The sequence below is a fragment of the Lygodium microphyllum genome, chromosome 3, assembly GCF_053477565.2.
Source record: "Lygodium microphyllum isolate KBCC chromosome 3, Lygodium_microphyllum_v1.1.10, whole genome shotgun sequence".
Lineage (NCBI taxonomy): Eukaryota > Viridiplantae > Streptophyta > Polypodiopsida > Schizaeales > Lygodiaceae > Lygodium > Lygodium microphyllum.
This window is the reverse complement of record NC_141137.1, coordinates 159,655,637-159,671,758: the sequence shown is the minus strand read 5'-3', so window position 1 is coordinate 159,671,758 and position 16,122 is coordinate 159,655,637.

Sequence of the window (16,122 nt, the reverse complement as noted above, 5' to 3'; positions counted from 1 at the left end):
TGATTACGAAAGCAATCCATAGATAATGATTCATCTACAAAAGTCTTAGGAGGATTTTGAAAAAACTGCAGGGGAACCACATCCTCTCCACCAATACAAAATATCTAGTAGGCAAACAAAGGGCATGAAAATACAAGATATCTAGTTGGTGAGGTTCAATAGTCACATTCACATTCATGCACAACTTCAGGATTGACTTCTAATCATTATGCAAATGCCGATGTACATACGCTAGATACCAAGCAAAGTGAGCAGTCAAACTCACTGAAGGATCTTAAGAATGTGAATACTACTGAGAAAAATACAGATAGTTCTGAAAAGCATGGCTAGCAGTCATCCATTCTCTTGGAATCAATGACCAATTGATTTGAGGTCATGTAAGATAATCTCTTGAACTCTATCTCCATCATCTAGGAATCTTCTGATCAAAGCCTATATAACCACTAACCAACTGAGGGGGATGTGGGATGGTAGGAGAGGAAAGAGGAACAAGTGAGAGAGGATGAAGGGATGGGTAAGAAAAATCATAAAAGGAAGAATGAGCTAAAGAGGGATTAGTTAAGAACTTAGGGGAATCAGTTAAAAAGAGTGTTAATAAATATGCTGGAAAAGTGAAAGGAATAGTTATGGATAGGGAAGAACAAGGAGGAGGGGAAAATATTAGATCCTCAATAAAAGAAAACTAAGTAAAAATAGGGATTTGAGGAGAACCTTGGGGTTGAAAAAGAAGAGGTAAAATAACTTGTAAATTAGATTTATAAAGGGAAATATAGGCTTCATATATATGGGCCATTTGCTAATAATAAGATTAAACTAGGGACTAATGGACCTGAGACAGATCTGTGATTATAGACATCAAAGAAAGATGAATCGAAAGGAGATTGTTTTGAAAGGTGGGCTAAGAGGTACATGGTTAGTGTTCTGCACATGAACAAAAGCTTTGTTTTGGTGTTGATTCAGGATCACAGAATCAATCATGGTATGCCAAGAAGTCTCAAGACAATCAGCCACTTTGGAGGCAACTTGTGTTGCTGATAATGAACAAAGAAAGAGTGGTTGGGAGGAACAAACTCCTAAAATTGCTTAAATAAAGACCACAATAAATCCATTTGTGACTTCAGTCTTTCCACCTTGGCTTGGACATAATGTGGCATTTCTTTGAAGGACCACTAAATCTACAAGAGGAGAAAAGGAAGGAATTGGCTGCACAGAAGGACTCTATAAAGTAGAATGGGACTGAGCCAATTGTTCCTTGAGTTGTTGAATCTGAGTACTGCTTTGTTCTAGGATGGTATTAGCTGACATAAGCTCTTTAGTTTGGATAGCTATCAAAGCTTTTAGCTCTTGAGACTCCTGTAGCAACCTATCCCTCTCCTTAGTCATAGTAACTACTTGGAATTTAGTCTCTGTCAACTAAGTTTGCAAACTAGAAATCTCCTCTTTCTAGGCATCAATGATCTTAGTCTACTGCTCCATCTTTGTACAAAGATCAAAAATATTTCTTGAGTAGAGGCTAGCTCATTATTTGCATTATTCAACTCTGACTCGGACTATTGAACCTCTTCATAATAAGAAGAATGAACCTGCTAGATATAGGCATTAATCGAGAGTTCAATAGAACTCTGGATATCTTTGCATAAGAAAGAAATTGCATCTGTTGTCACCAAGCATTACACAGAGAGGGAATGTAAATCTCCAGAGTACCATCTTGATGTGCTTTGAAAATATTTGGCATTGTGAGAAAAGTAGGCACCTGACTGCTAGATTGAACAGAAATTGAGATTGGAGGAGGCGGAACTGGGACTGATTCAACCACTCACTTAAGTGGCTTCCTTTGAATAACTAGAGAAGGGAGGGGATCAACATCCCCGACAATATCTTCAATAGGAGGACGAGGATTCTCTCGAGGATCAACTAGGAATGTAGGAACTTCCTTTGCAAGGGCAACATATGCCAAGAAAGTAGAAAGGTAAGAACCAAATGTGACATTAGTAACATTACCCCTTGTGGCTCTAATAAAATGCTAATCCATCTTTGCCAGGAGATATGAACTCCAATCAATGGTAATTCCTTTTAGCATCATGTGGGAAGCTGTGAATAACTCCTTTGAAAGGTAGTTAGAAGGGGTTTTGGCAAACATAACCTATCTTGAAGAAATTGGCACAATTGCTTCCAGACAGGATTGGAGATCATGGACACACTAATACCTGAAGTAGTGATAACCCTCTTAGGATCCAAGACATCTGGATCTGCTTCTACAACAACTTCTGAATATCCTCATTAGAGAATAGTTTAGGGGTAGTAGGAAATGTTCCCCATGATATGGTAAGGATAGTAGCTATTAGGCATCATATGGATAACTATTCCATGAATATGACCATACCTCTTATTGTAATAGGCTAAAAACTGATCACATACATCAACATCCTCTGGGATAAATGGCAATGAAACTCCAATGAAAGTGTCACAAATTTGGATAATCCCGCCTTAATAATAAGATCTGAATCCAACAACAATGAGTAATCATGAAACACCAAAGGAACATACTGTACCAGGGGAGGAGTACGAGGCACCATTCAGATAGTTTACACACACTACACTCACACACAGACAATCACAAAGAATACCTACAAAACAACCAAAATAATGTCAGATAAGATATGAATCATAAAAACTCACATGGATTTGACCGACTGACTTACCACCCCAAAAAATCCATATCCTAGAAAAATTTTGATATGACCTTTGCACTTATGCGACCAAAAGCTTCATGTTATGCATATAAATAGATACCCAATATCCCCGTATCATGAAAAAAAGAAAAAGAATACACATCGTATTGCTGACTCTAATCAAATAATTAAAAAAAAACTGGACTAAACCAAATCAAAACCATAATCGACTATTAATCAAATGTCAATTGACAAAGATGGCCGATAAGGATGGTGACTGACTACCATATCACCCACCCCACGTAACGCTTCATTGAAAAGGGAAATGTGCAATGTGAGGGAAAAGGGGAATTTAATTGTATGCTCATTTTGCAATTTAATTATCAAAGGGTGAATTTTTATTAGGTGATAAACCTTAATAAGAAAATGATAGTTTATTTTATTCATTAAAAACTTATTAGGTTGTATGATGCTTATTATTGTTCTTGGACTCAAGGTCTCTAAATGCAAGTTTCTTTTTACAAATTAATATGTGTAGCATTTTTTTTCTTTAGTACGAGTACTTGTGACGAGGGTTTATTTTATTATAAATTAAGAAGGTGTGTTTGGCGCACGAAGTGCATGCTACGTGAATGGTAGGTTCTTTTAAATTAATTGAAATGTGTGTTTTGAGCATGAATGCACATGGAAAATGTGATCAACATGTTCTTTTTTTCTTTTAATAATTAATTGTGATGTTTGGTACAAAAAGGAAAGGAAGGTTTATATGCAAATGAATGCTAAAGGTGCAATCAATAACTGATGTGTGTTCTTCTTTTACTTTTTGTTTTTTAAAAGGGTTCGCTTAGTTTTTTTCTTTTTAACATACATATATATATATATATATATATATATGAGTGTATGTTTTGTTTTTTATTGTTGTTTAATATATAGTATGTGTGTGTGTGTTTTTTTAAAATATTTAAATTTTTAAATAAGGGGGGTTACCTTTGGGGTGCGGGGGGGGGGGGGGAGGGGGCAGGGTACTAGGGTTAGGGCGGGGTAGGGGGCGGGCATCGGGGATGTGGGCACTGGCACGTGGGGGGTAGGAGGGCCGATGACAGGGCGTAGTAGTGGACACGCGGGCAATAACTTGGGTATGCAAGGCAGCGATTAGGCGGGCGCGGTGGGGTGACGACTGTGCGGGTGCGGCGCAGTGGCAAAATGGCCAGCGGCACTGTAGAAGGGTTGGCGGCACAGTTCTCTGTGGTCAGATGAGGCACATGTGGATGAGAGGCGCAGGCGGTGGCGGCCAATGACGGTTCCTTCCGAGCGCACGACATCACAATTTGGCACTTGCGGCGGCCAACAACCAGGGCGTGGGTTTAGTGGTGTCTGGGAGTGCGTGCAACGGTAGCGACAGAGGGGACGAAAGGAGGGAGGAGATGGAAAGCGGGGGAGGAGAGGGGGAAGAAGCAGAAAGGAGGGGGGAAGGAGAAGAGGGGAGGATGTGGGGGGAGCAGATGGGGGAGGAGGCAAAGAAGAGGATGGGGGGAGGGCGAGGATGAAGATGGAGAAGAGAAGGTAAGGGAGGGAGGAAGATGACGCAGGGTAGAGAGAGAGAGGGAGGGAGCGGGGAAGAGGGGGTGGGGTGTTGGTTGTGGGGAGGGAAAGGGTGTTTGTTTTTTTTTAAAATTTAAAAAATTAATATATATATATATATATTTTGTAAAATGAGGATTCTTTATCTCATGTGTGTATGAATGTAAGTGGGGGTAAAAAAAATTTGCAGGGGCGGAGTCGACATGGTGGGTAGGGCATACATATGGGGGGAAATTATGTCACAGACGTATCGACGCACGGGAAATCACAAAAGCATGGACGTTCACGTGGAAACACATGAAACATCAAAATACAAAATAACCAAAAATTAATAACAAATAAATCGAGTACCGGATGAACAGACAAAAGAAAGAAAAAATAAATTGAAGGACAAGAGACAGAGGGCGAAAGAGTGATACGAGATGTTCGCAAACAATTAAGGGTGCTCATATAGAAAAAATGAGAAAACTAGGCCTGTAAACACACATGGAAATTAATATCGAAAAATCCATTAGTCAAAATGAAGGGTAGAAAAAAGAAAAAATATCAGAGAGGAAAAACGACAAAAATACCCCCAAAAATGAGAATAAAAATTAATACAGAAAAATCATGTCGTTGAAACAAAGAAGAATGAAAACAAAAAAGGTTCGTAGTAGGGAAGTTTCAAACAGGATGGATAAGGTAGAACACGGTTTCGGGGGCAGAAGAGCGTGTTCACATGAAAAACAATGAAAATATGGATGAAAACGGAGTCTGAAATTAGTACAAGGAAATCCATGCATCGGAACGTAGTGCAACAAAAAGAAAAAATGTTAGGGAAAACGTGTGGGATAGGGTTGTCATGTTAGAATACATTTTTGGTGGCATTAAGGGGCATTCACATGAAAAAAATAGAAAAAACGAGCATGAAAACACACGGAAAATTTAATAACATAAAATTGGTGGACCAGAACAGGATGGAGGAAAAAGAAAAATTGTGTAGGGAAGTAAGTCGGGTAAGGCTATCTAATCAAAGTTGAATTCTGACGGAAAGAGGGTAGGTTCACATGAAAAAAGAGTAAAAAATCACACACCATAATATCCAAAAACACGGAAAAATTAATAACCAACAAACCATGCAATAGAATGATGAGTAGTAAAAAGAAAAATTGTAAAGAGGAAGGTGTAGGTCGGGATTCTCATATCATATCATTTTTCCGAAGTGAATAAGGTGCGTTCGCATGGAAACATATCAAATGGACATAAAATTTGTTAAAAATTAATAACTCAAGAACCGTGGCTTGGAAAAATGAACTATAAAAAGGAAAAGTGGCTAGTTCAAAGGGACAAATAGGGCCGTAAGGTTAGATTTTAATTTTGATGAACGTAGGATGTTGGTGCGCAGATCGGACGCAGATAGCTCACGTGGTGAATCCCGGAAGGTCCCCAAGAACAAAGTACTCTACTTTTTAGCACAAAAACCAATGTAAAAGCAAGCACGACATGAGACAAGAGACAAATTGGGTTCAATCTCCCCCATGCCTTGTGTGAGCGCTTCACAAAGCATGTATTTAATGTATATTTCCAATCTTTATGCTAAAAAATAGCCCAATTACAAAAATATGACAAGCTTTTAGCTTTTGAGTTTGCTTTCTACCAAAAATAAGAAAATAAAGCTAATGGACGGTGCCCATAGAGTCTGGCACGCCCAATCTCAATGTCCAAATAGAAATAACATATCCAGGCGCATAAGCACATACAAAATAATAATAAATAATCGATGTCTCTATAGACATAACAAAATATAGGCGTGGCGCCTATCAAAATATAGTCCAAAGGTCGAAAACCCGCTAGACTCCAATGCTTTCCTCCGCCACTGCTGCTATCTCTACACATCAACTGAAGCATTCACAATCGTTAGTAAAATAACACAATTAAACCGACAAAAGTGAATACCTAGCAGTCTTCAGCTACATAAATAAATCAACTGGTTAGAAATAAATCCTAACCTTAATTTATTACGAGTGCGCACTCTAAACTCATAAACGTTTATTAATTTAATATGCATTTTGCGGAATCACCCGCTATGGAATCACCCATATACACACTAAATTAATGAAACGCCCGAAAAGGACAGGCGTCCCCATCAACTTCTCGCACAAAGAATCCTCTTTGCGTATGAGCCCCGGTCATCTAAGTTTACGGAATCCACCGTAGAACCTCACGGAATCCACCGTGGAATATGCCTCCTGGCATCAGATGTATGCATGTATGAAAAAATGGAAAAACAAAAGATAAAGCCAAACGGACAAGGAATGGCCCTAGGGATGGGATGGAAATAGGATGGGTGGGCGGGGAAGGGACTCCATCAAGGAAAAATTAGGACATGTATACTTGAATTATGAGATAGGGATATTTTATGAAGGTATGCTGAACAGACATGCAGGGACCCATCCCCACACTTAAAAACTTAATAGATCAGATTAACTAATCAGCTGGGGCCTAATACTTGACCACCACTCATACTTGGACATCCCCACACTTAAAACATAATCAAATCTTGTAAAGAAAAGGGTTAGGGTTAGAAAAACTTGGCTCGATTTGCAAATGGACAAGGTGAACCGTCACTGGCACATAAAGGATCATAGTTGTTGACATGTACCACAACTCGCCATATCACATGCGTCGAGCATGAAAAGGACCACGTAGAACCACCTAGGGAGATAGCATCATTGAGGAAAATCTGGTTAAGTTGTTGATGGCGAGGTATACAACACTTATCTCAACAATCACTCATGTTGGAATGTTAGATGAGTTGCTAGCTCCATGACTCACGTTACTCATTGGGATAATAATCAAAACCCATATCTCACACTTGGTTTAGAAATTGACAAGAGGGATAGTTCTGAAGGAGTATGCCAATGTGCATAGTTGATGGTGCATCGTACATCCCAACCCATTTGGCATAGGTGCAAGATGGAAGGCCACGGAGCCTTATTGTGCAGTATGTTGAATAGAGTGATGTGTGTATAGTGATGATGGAGGAGGCCCTTCTCGTATGTGCATAGGGAAACGAGAACATAACTAACTCCAATCGTTGTAACGTTCCTCACTCTCTCACCTCTCAGTTGATGGAGGGAAAATCAATCATGCTTAGTCCCCCCTCTGTCTCACACTCTGTTGATGATTACACGAGGGCAACCAAGTTCTTCACACCCCGTTGGTGTAAGCCTCATTTTCACTTGTGTAAAGATTGTATACATTGTGTGCAATTGATGGTGCAATAGTGCATCCCGCCCTATGCTGACATACAGTGCAAGAATGAGCTTGCATGGCTTCCATGCATTGTAGGGATATCCTACGAGTCTCATTTAGACGTTCCAAGTGTAGGAGATGGTGTTGTAGGGACTCATCTGTTAGATATGATCAATGCCCCACCCTAATTAGGTGCTACCAATGATCCATGGTGCTCAAAGTTGTAAGGCCCCCATTATGAGGAGAAGCCAAATGTGAGCCCGGACATTGGTTGAGTCCTGACTTGTATATCAGATGAGGTCTATGTGACCGGATGGCAAAAAGGTGACTGTTGTGGGTCTAATCTTTGGGTTAGACAGAGTGGTTAACCTGGTAGAAACTCGAGGCACATTGCATTGAGTTGCGTGGTAAGGGAGTTAAAAGGGGCCCCTATTGTGGGGTCCGAGGGCCGCGGAAGCGGCCCCTGGCTGGGGGGTCCCAGGGGGGCTAGTGGCCCCCCTGGCGGGGGTCTGGGCGCAGGGCCCCCGGCCCGATGGTAAAGGGAATATTCCCTGGAATATTCCCTGGCCGACTAGTGGAGGCTCATATGGTAGGTCGGAGTCAGCAGGCCGACCTAACGACCTTCGCAGGCTATAAAAGCTAAACCCCTTCGCAGCCATCACTCACTCATCTTTCACCCAGTCAGAGTTGTTGTTCCAGCTAGCCTTAAGCTCTTCACCTATCTTCTGTCTAGATCGCCATCTAAGCTTCACACAGTGGAAGCGCACGGGTGGACAGAGCCATCTTTGTATCAGTTGTTTGGAGTTAAAGAATTTACTGATTCTCCTCTTATCTGTTGTGTACTCTCTATCTCTTTCTCAAATTCTGTTCGCTGCGCCGTGTATATTTTACATCATCATCTCCCAAGAGCTCTTTGATAGAGCGATATGCAATGAGGGTAACTCCAATTCAACAGGGAAAAGGGCCTCTATACTGTACACCTGGAAAGGGGTCTTTCTTGTAGCAGCCTTATGGGAGGTTCTATATGCCCAGAGGGCCTTTGTAAGTCGATCACCCCAATCATGATGAAGTGCAGTAATCATTCTTGTCAAGATTGAGCAGAGAATGTGATTGGTAACTTTGACTTGGCTGTTGGCTCTGGGGTAGTAGGGTGTGGACTTGTGATTGGTAGATCTTATGTAGCTCTGTCAATTCTTCCATAATCTTATTGAGGAAGTGAGTACCTCTATCACTGATGAGCTTTAGGGGACTACCAAAGTGGGTGATGATGTTCTGTTACAAGAACAGAGCCATGCTATTGCTATCATCTCACTTCAGAGCTTTAGCTTTACACCACTTTGTAACATAGTCTGTACATACCAGAATGTATCTGTTTTGCTTCTTTCTGGTTGGCGGATCAATGGGGCCAAGAAAATCGATTCCCTATTTCTCGAATGGATTTAGGGGAAGGATGGGCTGTAGTGGCATGGCGCTAGATGTAGTTGGCTTTCCCCTTCATTGACAAGCATCACAATGTTTATAGTAGTCATAGGCATCCTTGTGGAGGATTGACCACCAATATCCTGCAAGCAAGGCCTTTCTAGTTGTCGCTTCTCATGCAAAGTGTCCTCCACACGGCTCATCATGATATGCTTTCAGCACTATTCCAATCTCATCTCCTACAATACATCTGCTAGTACTACATCTTTGTCTTTCTTGTACTATAGAGTGTGCCACCTAACAAGGTGCAAGGGGTTGATTCCAATAGAAGCTTCTTCTTCTCATGGGTTGAAGATATTAGGAGGATATTATTGCGTTGCCAAGTGGTTATTGGCTATGTCTGCATACCATGGAGTAATAGTTTCAACTAGAAAGAGAGAAGCATCAGGAAGGTCAGGGTCATCCTGCTCTTCTTCATCACTGCTTTGAGGGATTTGTGACAGATGATCAGCCAGAACATGAGAGAGTGACTAGGTTTGGTAACCACTTCAAAGCCAAAATCTTGAAACAAAAGGAGCCATCTCATCATTCTTCCCTTCACATCTAGTTTATTTATCAAGAAGGACAAGGCCTCATGGTCCACGAAATTTGAAGTGTGTTGATAGTTAGTAGTGTCAGAACTTCTCCAAGGCAAACTCCATTGCTAGGCACTCAAGCTCTATCACTATATAGTTTCATTCTCTATCACTTACTTTTCAGCTTGCATAATAGATGGGTTGATATAACTTTGAGGAGTCTTTTTGGCATAAGATTTTGCCTAGGCCTTCAACAGATGCATCGGTGTATACATGGAATTCCTTTATTCAATCAGGAGGTTGCAGGATGGGTGCTTCAGTCAGACATTGCTTTAAGGTGTTGAACTCTTCATCGCAATCAGTAGTCCACATAAACTCTGCATCTTTTCACAAGAGATTATGCAAGGGGGCTACCTTTGTTGCAAAGTGTGCAAAGAACCTTCTATAGTAGCCCACATGGCCAAGGAATCCCTCAACTATTTGAGGTTGGTTGGCGCTGTCAGAGTTGCAATCCTTTCAATCTTTGCAGGGTCTGTTTCTATCCCTTGTGCATAGACAATGTGGCCCAAAAGAACCCTTGAAGATACTCTTGACATCTATCAAAGCACTGCTGTAGGTGTCCCCAATGTTTATAGATTAGGCTATAGATACAGAAGTCATATAGGTATACATCAATGAAATCATGCAGATGATTTTGGAATGCGATCATCATCACTCATTGGAAGGTAGCAGGAGTGTCACTAAGAGAGCCCAAACAGCATCACTATGTAAGCATAGGTTTCCCATTTTGTTGTGAAGGTTTTTTTGGATTGATATTCTTCTACAATCTGGACTTGGTTGTATCCGCTAAATTCATCCAAGAGGGAATAAAGCTGGCATGCTACTGTGTCCAAAAATTGTTTGTGAAAGGGATTAAAAAATGATCATATTTAGTCTTGGAATTTAGCTTTCAGAAGTCCACACATATCTGTAGCTTTCCATTCTTCTTGGGTACTACCATGATGGGCAAAACCCATTCACTATTGGCCATTGGAAAGATAAACTCAACTTCAAGGAGTTTCAACAATTCATCTTCATGAGGGTGGAGTAATTTGGAATCATGTGTCTTTGTCTTTGTCTCATAGGCTTGGCATCAGGCTCTAGGTCAATGTGTGTTGACATACCATAGGATCAATCTCCTTCAAATTTTTATGTGACCATGCAAACACATCGAAGTTCTCTTTCAGAAGGTCATGTAGGGCCGACAGTTCTTCTGAAAGATTGATTTCCACCTTTAGGAGGTGATGTTTAGTACCATTAGTATCCATGAACGTTAATTTCTTTTCACCTTCCACTTCGCACATGAAGGTTCCACAGACTACTTCTGGGTAGAGATCCAACTCCTTCAAGGGAGTGGTCTCCTCATTTGATGCTCCATTGGAACTAACTTCCTCTTTTATTGGGGACTAAATTTTCTACTTGATATGCTAAAAGGGTATCAGGGTTGTTTCGGATCTAATCGTAGGGTTATTTATCTCTTTACTTGAGGACTCATCTTCTAAGGATGCCTCGAGGAACATCACACAACAAGAACCTTCAAAGTTTTGTTTGGGCTGCCAAACTAGTGGTTGTTGGCATGGTGTATCATCATCATCCTCTCTTAGGAAAGGTAACTTTGGGTGACAAGAGTCATTGTTGAAGGAAGACTTAGTTTGGCTAATCCATTTCTTATGGATATTTTGCATATGATGCGGCTCATTAGCCAGTCCAAAGTGTACCGGCATCATTTTGTCTAACAACATGGGATCTTTTGCTTCAAAGGCTACTAGAACTTCTTCCTCATCTATGCCTTTTGCAAGTAGGATAGATTCTTTTGGCCCTCTTTCATAGTCTTCTTTTGCAATGTCGTCTTTATTCTCTTCAGACTCTATATTTGCCTCTGTGGGGGCTCTATAAGTGAAGAACAAACTCTTTGTTGTGTCCTCTACTTCTGCTTTAGTGTCTATCTCTGTCTCTATCTTTGTTTTTGTCTTTGGCTCTCTCTATTTCTGTCTTGGCTACATCCATGTAACAAGGATAACAATATATCCATGCTTCTATCTTGCTATCAAGGTGACTTTAGAAGTCAATTCGGGTTTGGACTTTGCTTCTTTCCGGAGTTGGTTTACCCATTGACAGCTTATCTCTCTATTTACCCATTGACAAAGACTTTGCTTCTTTCCGGAGTTGGTTTACAATGCCCACCACTATCAGTGACTATGCCTCTATTTTCTTAGGAAATATAAGTTTGATGGCTTCTTTGTCTCCTGATGTGCTATCTATTACTTTCGTTGGAAGAGTTTGTGGTGATGATTTCAATTGAAGTGGATTCATTATCTTTTTGTGAGCCATGCAACTTCAACCAACAGCACTTTGTTGGGTCCTCTACCTAGGGTTAGGGTTCCTTTGAACCAATATGTCCGTGCCCTTGCTTAAAAAATCAATGGCCTTCCCATAGCAGAGGGTATACCACCAGATAGGTCAGCTAATAGTCTCTTCCTATGAGGGTTGTCTTCACATATGGGAGAATTCCCAAAGGCTTGATTCTACTTTGGTTTGCCAATTTGATAAGCCACTGTGTAGGCTGCATAGCTTGCAAGCCTAAATCCTTCATTATCACATCCATCATTATATTTATTGATGATCCTCCATCAATCAATGCATATGCAATAAAGCATCCTTCAATCCACAAACCAATTTTTGGGATACCAAGATCCAGGAAGGTGTTAGCTACATCCGCTTCTTTCACAGGCTCTAGGGCTTCGTTAGACTTGGTTGCTATTGAGGAAGCAATTCTTAGGCCTCGTCTTCTTGTCAATATCCTTTTGAATTTCTTTTGACTGCTAGGAGATAACATGAGCAATTGTCAAAATGTTAGGTTTTGTTTGAAGGTGTCTAGGTCTTTGACCAAGTCATATTCTTTGATAGGATCGATGGGCTTTTCCAATCAGCTAGGGAATGGAAAAATGCCCACTTTTTTCTTTCCTTTTTCTTCTAGGACTAGCAACATCTGCACTTCTACTACTACTGTGGAGGTACTTTGGCATCCTCTATCTCTTGGACCACTGGTCCTATCTCTGCAACTATCTCTATGACTCTCTATGGCATATAGTGCTCTGTTCTACATTGTTCTGCTCTGCACCATTCTATTTCTCCTTGGGAAGGTTGAACTTTACCATTTTGACAGAGAGAATGCTCTCTTTTGAAACTGTGGGTTCTCTTTTCTTGGCACGTGCTATTGTAGTAGCAACCTCCAAGTCCACCAAATTGGATGGAAGTTCTATTGAGTATCAGGGGTAGCTTCACAGGAGCTAGACTAGGGCAGTCTTTTGTAGTGTGGCCTTCTCCTTTGCATCAACTACATAAGGGCTTGTAGTCCATAGACCTTCTAGGGTTTGGATAGTTTGGCGATGTATGTCCCTTTTCTCCACATCTGTAACACTCAACTTTTGATCCACTGGCCATTGTGCAAGACTATCATCCTCTATAGCTTTGAGAGGGAAATCTCCTTGGGCCAAAATTAGGACTGAACTCTCTAAGCTTTGGTTCAGTATCTTTAGTGTTCATCTTGGATTTCAATAAGTTGGATCTTGCTTCTTCGTATTTCTCTCTTCTTTCATGTATCTCTTTCAGAAATCATATATCCTGTGTAGTAGTATGGTTATTCCTTAAACAATATAAACAGAAGGCTCTAGGGATGGTTGGTTTTTGAGTACATTCAGTGGCTAAATGTCCCACTTGATGGCACTTTTCACACTATGTGTTAGATCATAGCCACCTCTTCCACCTCCTACAAGATTGGATATGTTGGTAGTTCTCACCTTCAGTGTCTATAGTTGTTCTATAATCACATCCATCAATTCCTTCTTGATCCTTGCAATTGAATTGGATAGGTACTTCTTCAAAATTTCTCCTCCTGGAGTACTTGCGATAGGGTTTTGGAAAGCTTCTGTAATCACTGATAGAATGGTTGGGTTGGATCCAAAGGGTCCTCTGTTCTAGTTCTGATTCAAAGCGCCTGTTTGAGACTAGGTGTTTTTGGTAGGGTTCCACTGTTGTTGTTGAGTCACCATTGGGGGAACTGTTAGAGGCCACTAATATTGTGGTTGAACCATCATTTGAGGTATTTTGATCGCAGCCATTGTGGACTCAGTGCACCATACTACTACATCATTGTTTGCATCTGAGGGTAAGGGTAGTAAACTGTCATACAAGTGCATTTGGTGGGTATACCATTCCTAGCATGGGAGGAGATAGGACTCCTCTTCTTGAGGTCATCAATAGCTTTGCTTGAACCTCATCATAAAGTCTTGTACCTTCCACTATAGCTTCCAAGTTGACTAATCTTCTCAATTCCACAAACTTAGTTAGCTCCGCCCAGTTTGTCTGTACTCAATAGAATAGAATCAGAAGGGCTTCAATCTCTAGTGGACTCTCTTGCCAACATTTCTTTTACTTCCTTCTTTTCAACATCTCTGATTTAAGCTTTCATTCCACTACAGAGGGAAAGATATTTAGTTCTAAAGGTATCAAAAACCTTGTCAAGTTGAAGTAATGACTACCATAAAGAATAAGCTATAGATATTCAAATTTGGGCTGAAGTGAATGCTGAGGAAGATCCTTGATCAAAGCTCTATTACTAGTTGAAGGGAGAAACCCAAGTGGGAACATAATAAGATGAAAGAAAGGGAGGTGCAAGATATGGAGGATGGAGGAAGAGAGCAAGAGAGAGAGACTCAAAATGTGGGAACTCCAATAGTCACAATGTATGACCGGCCTTTCCTTATTCATTAGTCACTAAAAGAATAAATAATGAAGTGATAATGATGGGTTCCTACCACCTGTAATGTACAAGTATGTGGGTACTATAATTGTAGTGAAGTGTAGTGAATAGATAGGTGGCATACGTAGTATAAGTGCATTTACCCCCAACACATCATCATCATCCCTTGATGGTGATGCATCATCCCTTCACCCCATTCATTTTGAAAAAATATATATTCCCTCCTTCCACTAATTGATATATTTTTCCCATATGATGGGAAAGATTAAAAATCAATCTCTCCTCCTCTAGGCATTGGCACAACCCCCCCCCCCCCCCCCCCCCAATTATTGGAAGAAAAATCTCCTCCTAGTCTTCTCTCTATGTGACACCTTATATTCCCTTAGAGATAAATAAATAAATAATAATCTCCCCTATTCCCTTAGAGATAAATAAATAAATAATAATCTCCCCTTGTAGCTCTTATATAAGGAACTCTTCTTTCCCTTCTTGGAGTAGCTTGAAGAGGATGGTGAAGAGGTTGTAAGGAAGATGATGAAATATAGGGGAGAGAGAGAGAGAGAGAGAGAGAGAGAGAGAGAGAGAGAGAGAGAGAGAGAGAGAGAGAGAGAGAGAGAGAGAGAGAGAGAGAGAGAGAGAGAGAGAGAGAGAGAGAGAGAGTCTAGTAGTTAGAGAGAAAGAAATTTGAGAGAAAAAGAAAGAGAAAGAAATAAATCTAAAGTAAAGACAGGAAACGGAAGGCTAGAAAGAGCGAGAAGAGACCATGAGGCAAGTTCTACCCAAGCCACTTACAAGTCTAGGGAACCCTATCTTCTATCCTCTCACACTTCCTCTATGCCTCCATGAAGGCCAATCAATGCAACCACTCTTACAAGAATGGGAGGACCTTTGTCAGCCACTATCCATCCAAATTTATATGCATTCACCTTAGACAATACCTAGCTATGTAATCTCAAAGAACAATTATCATTTATTGGAGAAAAGTGACCATATTCCTTTGTATCTAATTAATAGTTAAGTCTTGAATATTTTATTGATATTCATAGTCACTTTATAGATAAATAAAAAAAATATTCTTTTGTATCTAATTAATACTTAAATCTTTAATATTTTATTGATATTGATGCTTGCTTAGTAGGTGAAGGAAAAATAAGTAAGAAATAAAAAAATAAAATCTTTACTATATTGATAATATCAAGCATAAGGTTACTACACTTAAATTCACGTGAGTTAGGATATAATAATAAGAACATGTTGAGATGTTTGCAATCACACCTACTTTAGTCTCTTTGAAAGGAGCATTGAGGGCTCGGGACAAGAACCCCATAAGCATTGTAAGAGGATGTGCTACCTAGACTTTCCTATAAAGCATTGTACTTGCTTCCTTTTTTTTAATATATGAAAGTACTCTTTTCTTTTCGGTAAAGTGTCCATGTGATAATCTGCACACAAGATTGTGTTTATGAGTCCAAGTCTCAATCTTGGAACCTAATTCACTTGTGTGACAGTTAGTATTGTCTGTGTCCATGTCTTCATGAGTTTGGTCTTCGTCTTCCAATCTTCATAGCAACCTCCATAGCTTCCACATTGCCATGTCCTAGATCCATGTTTTTAACATGGTATCAGAGCCCAGTTGGGCATGGCTAATCTTGGCTTAGCTCTTCTCTACTCTCTCTCGGTCCCTTTTCAACTTTGGTTAGCTCAGTTCCAGCCCATGACTTCATTTCTCAACTCTACCTTCACTTGAGCTTCCATGGCAACCATAGCCAATTGCACCTTGTCAGCTTGAAGCTCTTCTATCTCACTCCACAGGTCAAATATCTTGGAGCTTCCTTCTAGA